This window comes from Mobula birostris, chromosome 19, assembly GCF_030028105.1.
Source record: "Mobula birostris isolate sMobBir1 chromosome 19, sMobBir1.hap1, whole genome shotgun sequence".
Taxonomy (NCBI): domain Eukaryota; kingdom Metazoa; phylum Chordata; class Chondrichthyes; order Myliobatiformes; family Myliobatidae; genus Mobula; species Mobula birostris.
In genome coordinates, this window is record NC_092388.1 from 40,155,956 (window position 1) to 40,169,081 (window position 13,126).

Sequence of the window (13,126 nt, forward strand, 5' to 3'; positions counted from 1 at the left end):
CCGAGTTCATTCAACCTATTCTCATAAGGCATGCTCCCCAATCCAGGCAACATCCTTGTAAATCTCCTCTGCACCCTTTCTATGGCTTCCATATCCTTCCTGTAGTGAGGCGACCAGAACTGAGCACAGTACTCCAAGTGGGGTCTGACCAGGGTCCTATATAGCTGCAATATTACTTCTCAGCTCCTAAGTTCAATTCCACGATTGACAAAGGCCAATACACCATATGCTTTCTTAACCACTAAGTCAACCTGCACAGCTGCTTTGAGTGTCCTATGGACTTGGACCCCAAGATCCCTCTGATCCTCCACACCGCCAAGATGCTTACCATTAATACTATATTCTGCCATCATATTTGACCTACCAAAATGAAGCACCTCACACTTATCTGGGTTGAACGCCATCTGCCACTTCTCAGCCTAGTTTTGCATTCTATCAATGTCCTGCTGTAACCTCTGATAGCCCTCTACACTATTCACAACACCTCCAACCTTTGTGTCATCAGCAAACTTACTAACCCATCCCTCCACTTCCTCATCCAGGTCATTTATAAAAATCACAAAGAGAAGGGATTCCAGAACAGATCCCTGGCACACCACTGATGATCGACCTCCATGCAGAATATGACCCATTTACAAACACTCTTTGCCTTCTGTGGGCAAGCCAGTTCTGGATCCACAAAGCAATGTCCCTTTGGATCCCATGCCTCCTTACTTTCTCAATAAGCCTTACATGGGGTACCTTATCAAATGCCTTGCTGAAATCCATATACACTACATCTACTGCTCTTCCTTCATCAATGTGTTTAGTCACATTGTCATTTTTGTTTTTTGTTAAAGAAGTATTTTGACGTTTATTTTCACAGTTGATATATCATTCCAATACTTCTGAGTTGGTCAAGTTAAGATTCACACAAGTAGAGAGTTTGCTTTTACAAATTTAACAGATAATAACATCAAGTCCTTCTATTCCTTCTCCTCCAGGGACAGTCTGTCAAACGGGTACACTCCCAGGCCATACTCAGAGACCCCAGTCTCCTCAGGTTGGTGATGTAATCTCCAAGCTTCTTGGTCATCTTCACTTACTTGTCCAGGTAGTTCCTCTCCAGGAAGCCACACAGATGAGGGTCACCATGCTGATTGGAGAGCTTGTGCAGATCCAGGAGACTCAGGTTCACATCCTTCTCCATCTGCATCGCCTCCAGACCATTGCTCCACTCATCCTACTCTGGCTCCTTGATGTCCTCCAGTACGATCCGGCCTGGAATTCCATCCATTTCTCGGCATGCTGCTGTCCCTCATGGGACTGTTCCCTGAAGAACTTGGAGAAGTGATGTAGGCTAGTGTCATCCCAGACAAAGTAAAAGGACAAGGAGAGATAAACTTAGGAAGAGTAGAGCTCCATGTTAATCTGCCTGTTGACTGTACCTTCACACTCTTTGTGGAAGGTCTGACAAACTCGGGAAGCCATCCTGTTCAGTGGACAACTACAACTCACTATCACCTGGGGAAGCTCCTGAAGAACCTTCCTTCCTCAGCTCATTGAACAAATACTATATTATTTGTGGAGTACCCAAAGGACCTTTATTTTGTTAAAGAGCTGAAGTAGAGGGCAGAATGTAAAATAACCACATTTGCCAATTGCACAAAAATAGGTGGAAGGGCATGCTGAGACAGGGATATTGTGACAATGCAATGGGATGCAGATTGAGTGAGTGGGCAAAAGATTGGCAAAGGAAGGATAATGTGGGAGGGTATGAGGTCATACAGTTTAGTGAAAAGAATCCAAAGTCAAAATGGAAAGAGGCAGCAAATGAATGACGTTCAAAGTGATCTAGGAGTTTTTGTGCATCAATCACAAACAATTAGCAGTCAAGTTCATCAAGAGGACAAATGGCATGTTAACATTGATTGCAAAAGGATTGAAGTTTAGACATAGGCAAGTTTTGTTACAGTGATACCCGTACCCAGAGGAAACACTTTCTGTCAAAGTCAAGCTGCACAGAAATGTACTCATACAGTAGAGTGGTCATGTGATCCCAGTGCAAACAAAGTCCCACAGTAAATAATATGACAATAATAGTTTTTATTTTTACTTTTAAACAGGCTGCCAGCTAAAGAAAATGAACTATTGCTTTCCCTGGAGCCCTGTACGTTGGATGTCCACAACACTTAGAACCCCACAGAGAAGCAACAAAAAGCTCCATCATCACTCAGGCACTTGGAGATGTTAATTCTCACATCACCGCTGGAATAAAATTCACTTGTCAGCTTCTCAAAATACTGATAAACCCATTGAACCTCCTTTGGCATGATAACGGTCAAAATATAACCTTTTTTCTCAAGGATAATAGACGAATTTACTAATAAGGAAGTAAGAATCTTATTATCCATTACTAGTTAGGAACCCCAGACTTCTCTATACCTCAATTACTGCACTGTTTGTTAAAGGCTTAAACCACTGTTTATAATGCTGTTTACATTGTAAATACATGCTGGTATTTATGCACATTATTCCATAACCAGACTTTAACCTCTGACATTATTTTCGTTGAATTCTTTATCCTTTGTCATTGTTGAACGTCACATGTCATGCCAACACAACACAGCAACTTCTTAATACATGTAAATGTATATGTCGATTAAAATTGGTTCATGATATTTAAAGGAGGCACCATATCACATAACTTACAGGAAATAGACACAATTGAGTTAAAGGTAGCAAAATCAGCCATGATCTCTGGTGCTTGTTTTGTATTATGAAATAAGAAGAGCTCAGGGCAAATTTCAGCAACTCGCAAATAAGCTGCGTGTATAATTGTTTTTATTTATTCATTTACGGGATGTGGGTGTCACCAGTTAAGCCAGGATTTATTGCCCATTATTGTTGCCCTTGAGAAGGTGGTGATGAGCTGACTTCTTGAACTGATGCAGTCCCTGAGGTGTAGGTACACCCACAGTGCTGTCAGGGAGGGAATTCCATGATTTTGACCCAGTGACAGTGAAGGAACAGTGACATGTTTCCAAGTCAGGATGGTGAGTGACTTAGAGGGAGATTTCCAAGTGGTGCTAAATACTTGGCAAAAGCTCATCTGAGTGATCACTAGGCTGGATTATTAGGTCAAAAAACTAATTTTTCCTTTACAGTTTTATAGTTCTTCTCCCTGGATGGCCCACCTCTGATTGCTCTCCCATATCCACAAGCCTAGGACTGTACTGGTGGATCTGTTGGTTTGACCTTTTCTTATCCCACAGAGCTCTATTTATTCCTGTCTTAAATCTGTTCCATCACTTTTTGACTAATCTTGTGAGCTACATCCATAGTATCTCTCATGTCCTCTGACATTTTGACAGTTTCCATTTCCATGATCCTAAATGGCTCACTAAGACCGTTAAATCCCTTTCACCTCTATCCCACAACAGGATTGTCTAAGATCATTTACTTCTTCCTTGAACAGAGGCCCAAAATCATTACTGCTCCACCACCATCACACTTTCACATGGCTGAACTTGTTCTCACATTGAAAATCTTCTCCTTGAATTCTAAGTGCAGCCACGAAAACTTGCACGGCTTAAGGGAGGTATGCTTCTTTACAGGATAAAGGGAACGAACTTTGTTTCAGTCCCACTCAGATCCCCACCCTTCTCTTTTTCAAGCACACTTATGACTGTATTGGCACCTCTTTGTGATCTCAAACTTAATAGTTTCATCATCACCAATTTCCACACCGCTCCCATTTTCACATGGATGATCTCCGATGTTTCTTTCCTTTTCTCGACCTCTATCTACATTTCAAGATCAGCAATCAATATTTTTTTTTAAGTTTATGAAGTCTCACAGGGGTTTTAACTACACTTTCTTTCACCCTTTTCCCTAGAAGAAATCCATTCCTTTCTTCCAGTTTCTCAAGTTCCAACCTATTTGTTTGATGGCAACACTCTCCACATGAGCACTTCAGAGGTGTCTTTTTTCTCTCTAGCCATGAGTTTGCTTCCAGCATAGTCGTCAGGGTATTCAGCCGCATCTGTTCCTCTCCCTGCTCTTCTGTTCTCAGCCCTCCTCATATACAGAAAGAGGGTTCCACTTATCGCCATCTTCCACTCCACCAGACTCCAGGTGGAATAGATCATCACCTTCACAGAGGCGTGTGCACCTCACCTCTTAGCACACTGCACCGACTGTTCCTCACACGATTTACTGACCAACTCTTCCATATCCACCAACACTCACTTCCTTTGTCATTGTATTCTCCAATGCAACCACAAGATAAGTAACTCATGGTCAGCTAACTAACTCCTCCCCCCCCCCACTTTTTCAACAACACCATCACCAAACCCCTCCATCCCTACCCAGGAAACAAAAGTGGAGCAGGAAAAACAACTCACTTGCACTTTTTCTAACCTGTTGTATCACATTTAGTGATCACGACATAATTTCTCTTAACAGAGAAACAGAGATTTTATGGTTGCCTTGGTCCAGAAAGATGACCCTGAGCTTCTAGTTCCTATCATTTTAAAACTCTTTCACATTCCAGCTCTGATCACCCTGTCTCTTCCATCTTGCACTATTCCAGTGATGTCCATGGAGTAGGATTAACATTTCATTTTCTGACCAGGCACATTACACAATTTCAGATAGCCAGCTTTTTCAATTTGTACCCATTTCTGATGAAAGGTTGGCAGGCTATAATATGACCTCAGTTTCTCTCTCCAAGATTGCCTTCTGTTTCCAACATTCGGTTTTGTTTCTATCAGATGCCCAATCATGCATGCATGCAGGTATGAATATCATCAACCAGTTGACAGTAGTCAGTGGGGACGTAATATCAAATGGAGGTTAATGTCACACTCAGGATAGCACTGCTGTGAAGAGTACTAATGTTCAATCACAAGGATGGGATAACGCCTTTGTGCCCCACTCTGAAACAACCTGGTCAGTCCCAGCTATCATCTATAGGTCTACCAAATATATTCAAAACAAAGTAAAATTCCGATGAAAAACTTTTGAGTAAAACAATAGACATTCAAAGTGTTCATTTTCTCAAACCATTTAGCAACCCCACTTAACAGTAACTCCACAATTGATAACTTCCCTACGCACCACCTCACTGAATCAAACCCATCTGCAACTTGGACTACTTGCAAAATACAACATTTTTATTGCTGATCCTGAATTAAAACAACAGCTGCATTTCAGCTGGGAACTAAGGAAGGCATACAATTTCAACAATTGTCTAAAACAGGATTGATTTCCCTAATTGTTGAGTTGCATTCCAATCCATTGAAAGGTAATCCCAAATCCTTTTTTAAATACTCATGAAAGATGTGATTATACCACTGCGTTAATGAGGGTTTAACGTGTAAATTCAATGAGGTCTGACTCCAGTATTATAACCATCTTGATTACTAAGACTAAACATTGCCCATCCTTTCAAATCCTTTGACCAGCATCCAACTTTGTCCAGTAGTGCCTTGGTAAAGATTGTAAGGATGTTTTGCTATGTTGGAAGCATGGTATCATTTTAGGATGTAGCTGATACAGCTTTCACAAACGAATAACAATCACAATAATGTGATCCGTTAAGATAACTCATCAGGGTTTTCAGAAAATTATGACTTAGGGAATGTTGCAATATTCCCATTATCATTGGGTGACAATTTCATTCCATGATTTCTCAGTGCTGGTCCATTGGATAAACAGAGAACAGAAATAATTTCCTAACAATTTGAGAATAACTTACTCATATTCTAATGCCTCGAGGTGAATCATTCTCAGACTCATTCCTTATTCTCAAGTGCAAGAGAGTCTAAGCTTATGATTCACAAGTTATAATTCAGTGTTTCCACTGTTTGCACATATCCCAGGTTACACAGAGCAAAACAGAGCATGATATTCTACTTTAGAAGTCAATAACAAGTGCAGCTGGAGATAAGAATAAAAGAAAGATTTATTGTTATATAGTACCCTTCACAATCACAAAATGTCTCAGAATTTTTGAACTACAGTCAGTTACTTACTTTACAGTATTTGGAGATATTGTACCTCATGTTAACAGGTCCTTCCAGTCCAACAAACTGAAACTGATAAAATTGAAATTGTTAAGACTACAGATGGTGTACTGTGTCCTGTTTTGGTCACCACACTAGAGGAAAGATGAGTTTGTGCTGCAGAGGAGATTCATCAGGATGCTACTGGATTGGAGTATTACAGTTATAAGGGGGAAGACTGAATAGGCTAGGTTGTTTTTCTTGGAGAAGAGGGTAACTGAGAGGTGCATAAAATTAAAAGGAACACAAATAAGGTAAATAAAAATCTTTTTTTCTGTGATGTTGGTGAAAGAAACAAGAGAGCATAGTTTTAAGGTGTGAGGTACAAGGTCTAGAGTGGCACTGAGGGAGAATTTTTTCATAGTGAGTTGTTGGAGTCTTGGGTGCACTACCTGAAGAATAGAGAAGGCAGATGCTCTCACAACATCCAGGAGGCTTCTTGAGAAGTAGCTGAATTGTCAAGGCATAGAAGGTAGCAGACCTAATGCAGGTAAATGGGGTTAGAATAGATAGGTACAACAGACAACATGGACATGATGGGCCGAAGGGCCTGTTTCTGTGTTCTTTACCTCTGACGAAAATAACAAGGAAATAGAGACAAAAATGGAATGAACTGAATGTGACTTATATTATAAAGATGTCAAGGCATGCACACATTGTAAGATCAGGTTTGGAGTCTGACCCAAAGCCTCCAGACTTACAATGCAAGGTAAGTGGAAGGTAACCAAAAAGAAGAAGACTGATCAGTAACTTAAAAGAAGGTAGAAATTATGATCAGCAAGGTTTTACATGAACAATCTATACATCGAGGCACTGACTAAGGATAGAATGAAATTTGGCTACTGGATTAAAAAAAACTATCAAGCAGATAAATTCCAAAAGAAATTTCTATTCATATGACAACTAAATGAAAATGTTATATGCAAATCAATCACCACATCATAACCTCAATAATGAAAACTTCACATCTTATTAAAGATTTATGCACATCTGAATGAAGCAAGCATAGCCTTTAGCACAACCTCACCAAGGCTCCAATCTTCAGTTTGTTGGTGAGATACCAGCATGGTGTTAGGTTTGGTGAGGTGCAGCATGTCAGGCAGGAAATTGGGGTTTTACAGTCAACTATGCAGGATCTGAAATCTGTGCAGTTTATTGCACAATAACAATAGGTTTGCTTGTATTCTTTCCCTTGCATTTTACACACTTAATACATTGGTGTCAAAGGGAGTTAAAATGACGATGACTCAAAAATATTACAAGAAAATGAAATGTCTAAATCATTGATGTGGCCTGAACGGAGCAGTCACTGCTACCTCCATCAGGAAAATGCCACATCCAGAGACCCTCGACCTGGGCACAAAAAAATTAAGGCATTAAATTGGCCGCAACACGATTGAAAACTAAGCCAAAGGTCGGAACAGGAGATGAAAGAATCACAAAATCTACAGACTGCTGAACGGCAGTGCTTCCCTGAATTGTGGAGATGAGGCTCACTTTTGCATTGCTGGTCACTTCTGCAGCGCAGCCCTGTTCCTCTGATCGACATATCTTTTTCATAACCACTTTTCTGAGGTCACAGCCGAGCTTGCTCCAGTCACGCAATCCCCAGCCTATTGGGGTTTACTATTACATTACAGAGGATGTTGTTGCAGTGACTCGCCAGTGCTCCCATTCAAAAAGTGCTCATTTTCTGTGCAGCTCTGTTAACCCTTTCTTCTCAGCATAAACTTCCCTTCTCTTCAGAGAGGTTTTATTAATATTTTATGGAAGTTACTTGACAAAATAGAAGTTTTCATTCTATTTTCCAGCCTGTAGGTTCATGCTTGCTAATCTCCTTTCACGGGAAAAGGAAGTAATTTTGTTTGTGCAAAGTTTAAAAAAGGTTAGCAAGAAATAATATTTCATGAGTAAAATTTCTTGTGATTATGATATGCCTTTTACAAAGTGTCCCAATGCACTTCACAGCCAATTGACCATCATTGAGGTATTATAATGGAGGAAATACATAGCCAATTTGCTCACACCAAAATCCCACAAGGAATGTGAACCAGCTTCACTCATGTTAGTTGGAGGACAAATGTTGGTTCAATACATTAGGAGGTATACATCAACCTTTTCTTCTTTTATATCCCTTAATCCTCCCTTTTCATCATCTCTATATCCACCTGTTCTTTCTCAAGGATTACTTTTGCAGATGAATTTTACAGACATGCAACCCTTTGTGTGAAGAAGTTTCTCCCCTCATCTACTCTGAAAATATTTTGGTTCTATCTTCTTCCTACGGTGCCTGATTCTTTTGTCCTCTTCCACTGGAATCACTCTGCTTCCTTCTATCCTTTTATGATTTTAATCTATCTCATCATTCCCCAAGCTCTAGTGATCTAAAAAAATAAATGTTATTGTTCTTCTTACATGCACTTCCACATAGCAGGCAGGAAACCAATGGGGTGCAACATTATATGTTGCTTGACATTGAACTACCGATGTTTACTTGCTGACCCCAACATCACATTTTAGACTTCCATGTAAAAACAAAAGTCCTGCATTTGCAGGCCATGTTCCATGGTTTTTTCTTAACATTGCCTCAATATTTTACCCTATTTGGAGTCCAAAAACAGAGCCTAATCTGTGGAATCTACACTGGAGAATGTACCCATTGAATCTGTGGTAGGTCAGACTATAATTAGCAAGCCTGTTCTTTTAAGTGAAGAATGGTTGCATCTTAAATTATTTGTGTTTTGGGTTTTAAATGTTTTTAATTACCATTTTTAAGAGTTAATAACTTCTTCTTATTAGCTTTTGTCATGGTTATTCAAGTAGCATTCAATTTCGTGACAGCTAGCAAAGCACGGGACATAGCTGTCAAAGCTTTCTTTGGACATTTTGCAGGCAGGTGATGTGATGGGATTAAGCTGTGCTTAGGGCTGGGTTAAGGTGATCACTAGTATAGGTCCAATACATTCTCCATTTCAAGTTGACTTTTGGGTATCGGCAAAGAACAAATATGACTATATTTTCATTTGTCTAGGTTGAGAAGGGTGGTTTGCTGCCATTAGCATGTTCTGATAATATGAATCTGCATTGTGCCCTCTTCTATTTGAGTGTCCTACTGACCCTGCCAGCAGGGTGAACCCGCTTGCTTTAGTGTCTTTGCAGTCCGGGCTGTATCTATGGAAAAAAGTACAGTCAACGTTTCGGGCTGAAACTCTTCAGCAGGTCTGGAGAAAAAAAGCTGAGGAGTAGATTTAAAAGGTGGGGGGAGGGGAGAGAGAACCAGCATGTGATAGGTGAAAACTGGAGGGGGAGGGATGAAGTAAAGAGCTGGGAAGTTGATCGGTGAAAGAGACAGAATGCCATTGAAGAAAGAAAAATGGGGGGGGGAGGGGAGGAGCACCAGAGGGAGACGGTGACCGGGTAAGAAGATAAGATAAGAGAGGGAAAAGGATGGGAAATAGTGAAGGTGGGGGGGGGGGCATTACCAGAAGTTTGAAAAATTGATGTTTGTGCATCAGGTTGGAGGCTACCCAGATGGAATATAAGGCGTTGTTCCTCCAGCCTAAGTGTGGCCTCATCATGGCAGCGGAGGAACCCATGGGTGGACACATTGGAGTGGGAATGGGAAGTGGAATTAAAAGTCGCTAAACAGTCCTTCCAGGTGAGGCGATACTTCACCTGAGTCTGTTTCGGTCATTTACTGTGTCCAATGCTCTTGGTTTGGCCTCCTGTATATTGGTGAGATCCAACGTTTATTGGGAGACCAGTTCACCGAGCTCCGTCCAGCAGGAAAAGCGGTATCACCCAGGGTTGCCCAATTTAATTCCACTTCCCATTTCCATTCCTATATATCCATCCATGCCCTCTACCATTGTCGTGATGAGGCCACATTTAGATTGGAGGAACAACACCTTATATTCGGTTTGGGTACCCTCCAACCTGATGGCATGAACGTCAATTTCTCAAACTTCCAGTAATGCCCCTCACCTCCTCCCTCCTTCATCATTTCCCATCTCCTCTTCCCTCTCTCACCTTATCTCCTTGCCTGCCCATTGCCTCCCTCTGTTGCCTCTCCCCCTTTTTTCTTTCTTCCATGGCCTTCTGTCTCTTTCACCAATCAACTTCCTAGCTCATTACTTCATCCTTCCTCCTCCAAGTTTCACCTATCACCTGGTGTTTCTCTCTCCCCTCCTCCCACCTTTTAAATCTACTTCTCAGTTTTTTTTCTCCAGTCCTGCCAAAGGGTTTCGGCCCAAAATGTCGTCCGTACTTTTTCCATAGATGCTGCCTGGCCTGCTGAGTTCCTCCAGCATTTTGTGTGTGTTGCTCGGATTTCCAGCATCTGCAGATTTTCTCTTGCTTGCACTAGTGTCCTGTGTTGTAAAGGCTTTACTTCATGGAAACACCTCCCAATGCTCCCATTACGTATTCCTAATGACTGACTTATCCCACGAATTTCCAGAATCATTCTTCCTCATGACATCAGCCAAAAATGAAAAGATGAAATTCAGGGAGGGTAATAGATGTCCAGTTTGATGATAAAAACACGTTATCATTATTTATCAAATGCAACTCTGGATTTGAATCTGATCCGTAATGTTAATTCTTCTTAAATTCATGACCAGGATAACCAGCAAATCATGAGCAAGACTTGATAGTTTTCATTTCATTTTTTTCCTCCAATAACATCAAATGACTCCCATAGTAATTTCTCAGTGAACCTAGTAGCCTGCTAGCCATTGTGAATGAGAAATTAGTGTGAGGATGAGTCAGGTGGGGCTGGTGAGAAGGGGAAGATTGTGCAATTGACTAATGGGAAGTAAAGCCTTTTACTACCCCATCAGAACAACGAGGGTATGCAGTAAGTGCTGGCCTTGCATGTTGAGAACTTGTCTCCACCACATCAGTTGCAGAAGCCTCTATTAGAATAAGAAATGAAGAAAGAAACTGTCCAGATGGCTGAAAAAAATCCAACAGTTCCCTCTTCTGCCTAACAAGGGGTATGTGAAACATTCTAAGATGTGATGAGTCATCAAGTTGAATGAGCATTTCCTCATAACAAATTAATTACAGTTATTTTCTATGTGCAGCTGACCACAAACACAGGGAGTACCAAAGCATTCTTCAATCAGCAAGGTAACTTTAAAGTGGAGTTTCTCATAACATTCAGAATTGTGCACAGCATTCTTCCACAGTGAACAATATGACTGAATGTGAGTCATCTTCTCCTTATCCCTTGAGGAGTAAGTATTGATACACAGAATTTGTCCGCTACTTTTCTTTAAAATAAAGCCATGGAATCGTTTGCATTCATCAGGGAAGGTTGACAAACTCTTGTTTTGAAATGGAACGTGCAGCACTCAAGTTAGACTAAAAGGAAGCTGAAGCTTTAAGTAGGGGATCAGATATTTGGAGTGGAATTTGAAACATCCGAGCACACCACAGTTGAAGGATCAACAAAAAATGAGCAGCAACCTTTATCACATATGGAGAGCAGTAGCAAAGCAATAGCAGGCATATCTTTGTCATGTTGCAGAGAGGCAAAGATGATAAGTGTCGTCCTGAGCTATTCACACAAAAAGAGTGCACAGGATCCATTCAGCCCATCTTGTCTTTATTTTTCCTTGACAAACAGGAGCAGTTAGTCCTATTTCACTGCTCTTTCTCTACAGCAACTTAAATGGCTAGTTACACTTATTTTTCCAGTATCAAAGAACCCTTGGCGTAGACCTGGAGATAGTTAGAGTTACAGAGTCGTAGAAAAGTGCAGCACAGAAAGCGGCCCTTCAGCCCTTCCAGTCCATGCTGAACCATTTAAACTGCCCACTTCTATGGCTCTGCACTTCATACCCCTACCGTCCATGTACCTATCCAAATTTGAAATCGAGCTCGCATGCACTACCTGCACTGGCAGCTCATTCCACACTCTCAGAACTCTTTGAGTGGATAAATATCCCTGCATGTTCCCCTTGAACTTCTCATCTTTCACCCTTAACACATGACCTCTGGTTGTTGTCACAGCCAAGCTCAGTGGGAAAAGCTTGCTTACACTTACCCTGTCTCTACTCCTCATAAAATCTCCTATCAGATCTTCTCCCAATCAGGTCCTCCAGACCCGGCAACATCTGTGTAAATTTTTTCTTGCACTCTTTCAACCTTCTTTACATCTTTCTTGTTGGTAGGTGACCAAAACTGCACACAATACTCCAAATTAGGCCTCGGCAACATTTTATACAACTTTAACATAACATCCCATCTCCTGTACTCAGTACTTATGAAACCCAATGTGCCTAAAGCTTTCTTTACGACCCTATCTACCTGTGACACTGCTTTCAATGAATTATGGACTGTATTCCCAGATCTTTTTGTTCTCCTGAACTCCTCAATACCCTACCGCTCACTGTGGAAGACCTATCAAAGTGCAACACCTCGCACTTGTCTGCATTAAATCCTATCTGCCATTTTTCAGCCCATTTTTTGAGCAGGTCCAGGTCCTGCTGCAAGCCATGACAACCTTCCTTGCTGTCCATTACACTCTCAGTCTTGGTGTAATCTGCAAATTTGCTGATCCAGTTAAGCACATTATCATCCAGATTGTTGATATAGATGACAAACATCAATGGACCCAGCACAGATCCCTGTGGCACCCCTCTGGTCAGAGAGGCAACCATCTACTACCACTCTTTGGCCTCTCCCATAAAGCCAGTGCCTAATCCAATTTACTACCTCATCTTGAATGCCAAGTGACTGAAACTTCTTGGTCAACCTCCCATGCAGAATTTTAACAAATGCCTTGCTTAAATCCATTAGACAACATCTACTGCCTTGCCTTTATCCACCTTCCTGGTATCTTCCTCAAAGAAACTCTATAAGATTGGTTAAAGAGGACCTACTACACACAAAGCCATACTGACTATCCTTAATCAGTCCATGTCTATCCAAATACTTACCTACTAGTCCCTTAGAATAACTTCCAAAACTTTCCCACTACTGACGCCAGACTCACTGGCCTATAATTTCCCGATCTATTGTTAGATCCTTTCTTGAACAGTGGAACAACATTACCTATCCTCCAATCCTCT

At 41.1% G+C, this 13,126-nt stretch overlaps 1 protein-coding gene and 1 pseudogene across 1 annotated transcript in view; both read right to left on the minus strand.

The window, feature by feature from the left end:
* The window catches only part of LOC140212298 (aryl hydrocarbon receptor-like), a 191,450-nt gene that overhangs the window by 98,465 nt on the left and 79,859 nt on the right, over positions 1 to 13,126 (minus strand). The gene's annotated exons all lie outside the window — the stretch shown is intronic.
* On the minus strand, positions 966 to 1,470 carry LOC140212346 (ferritin heavy chain, oocyte isoform-like; annotated as a pseudogene).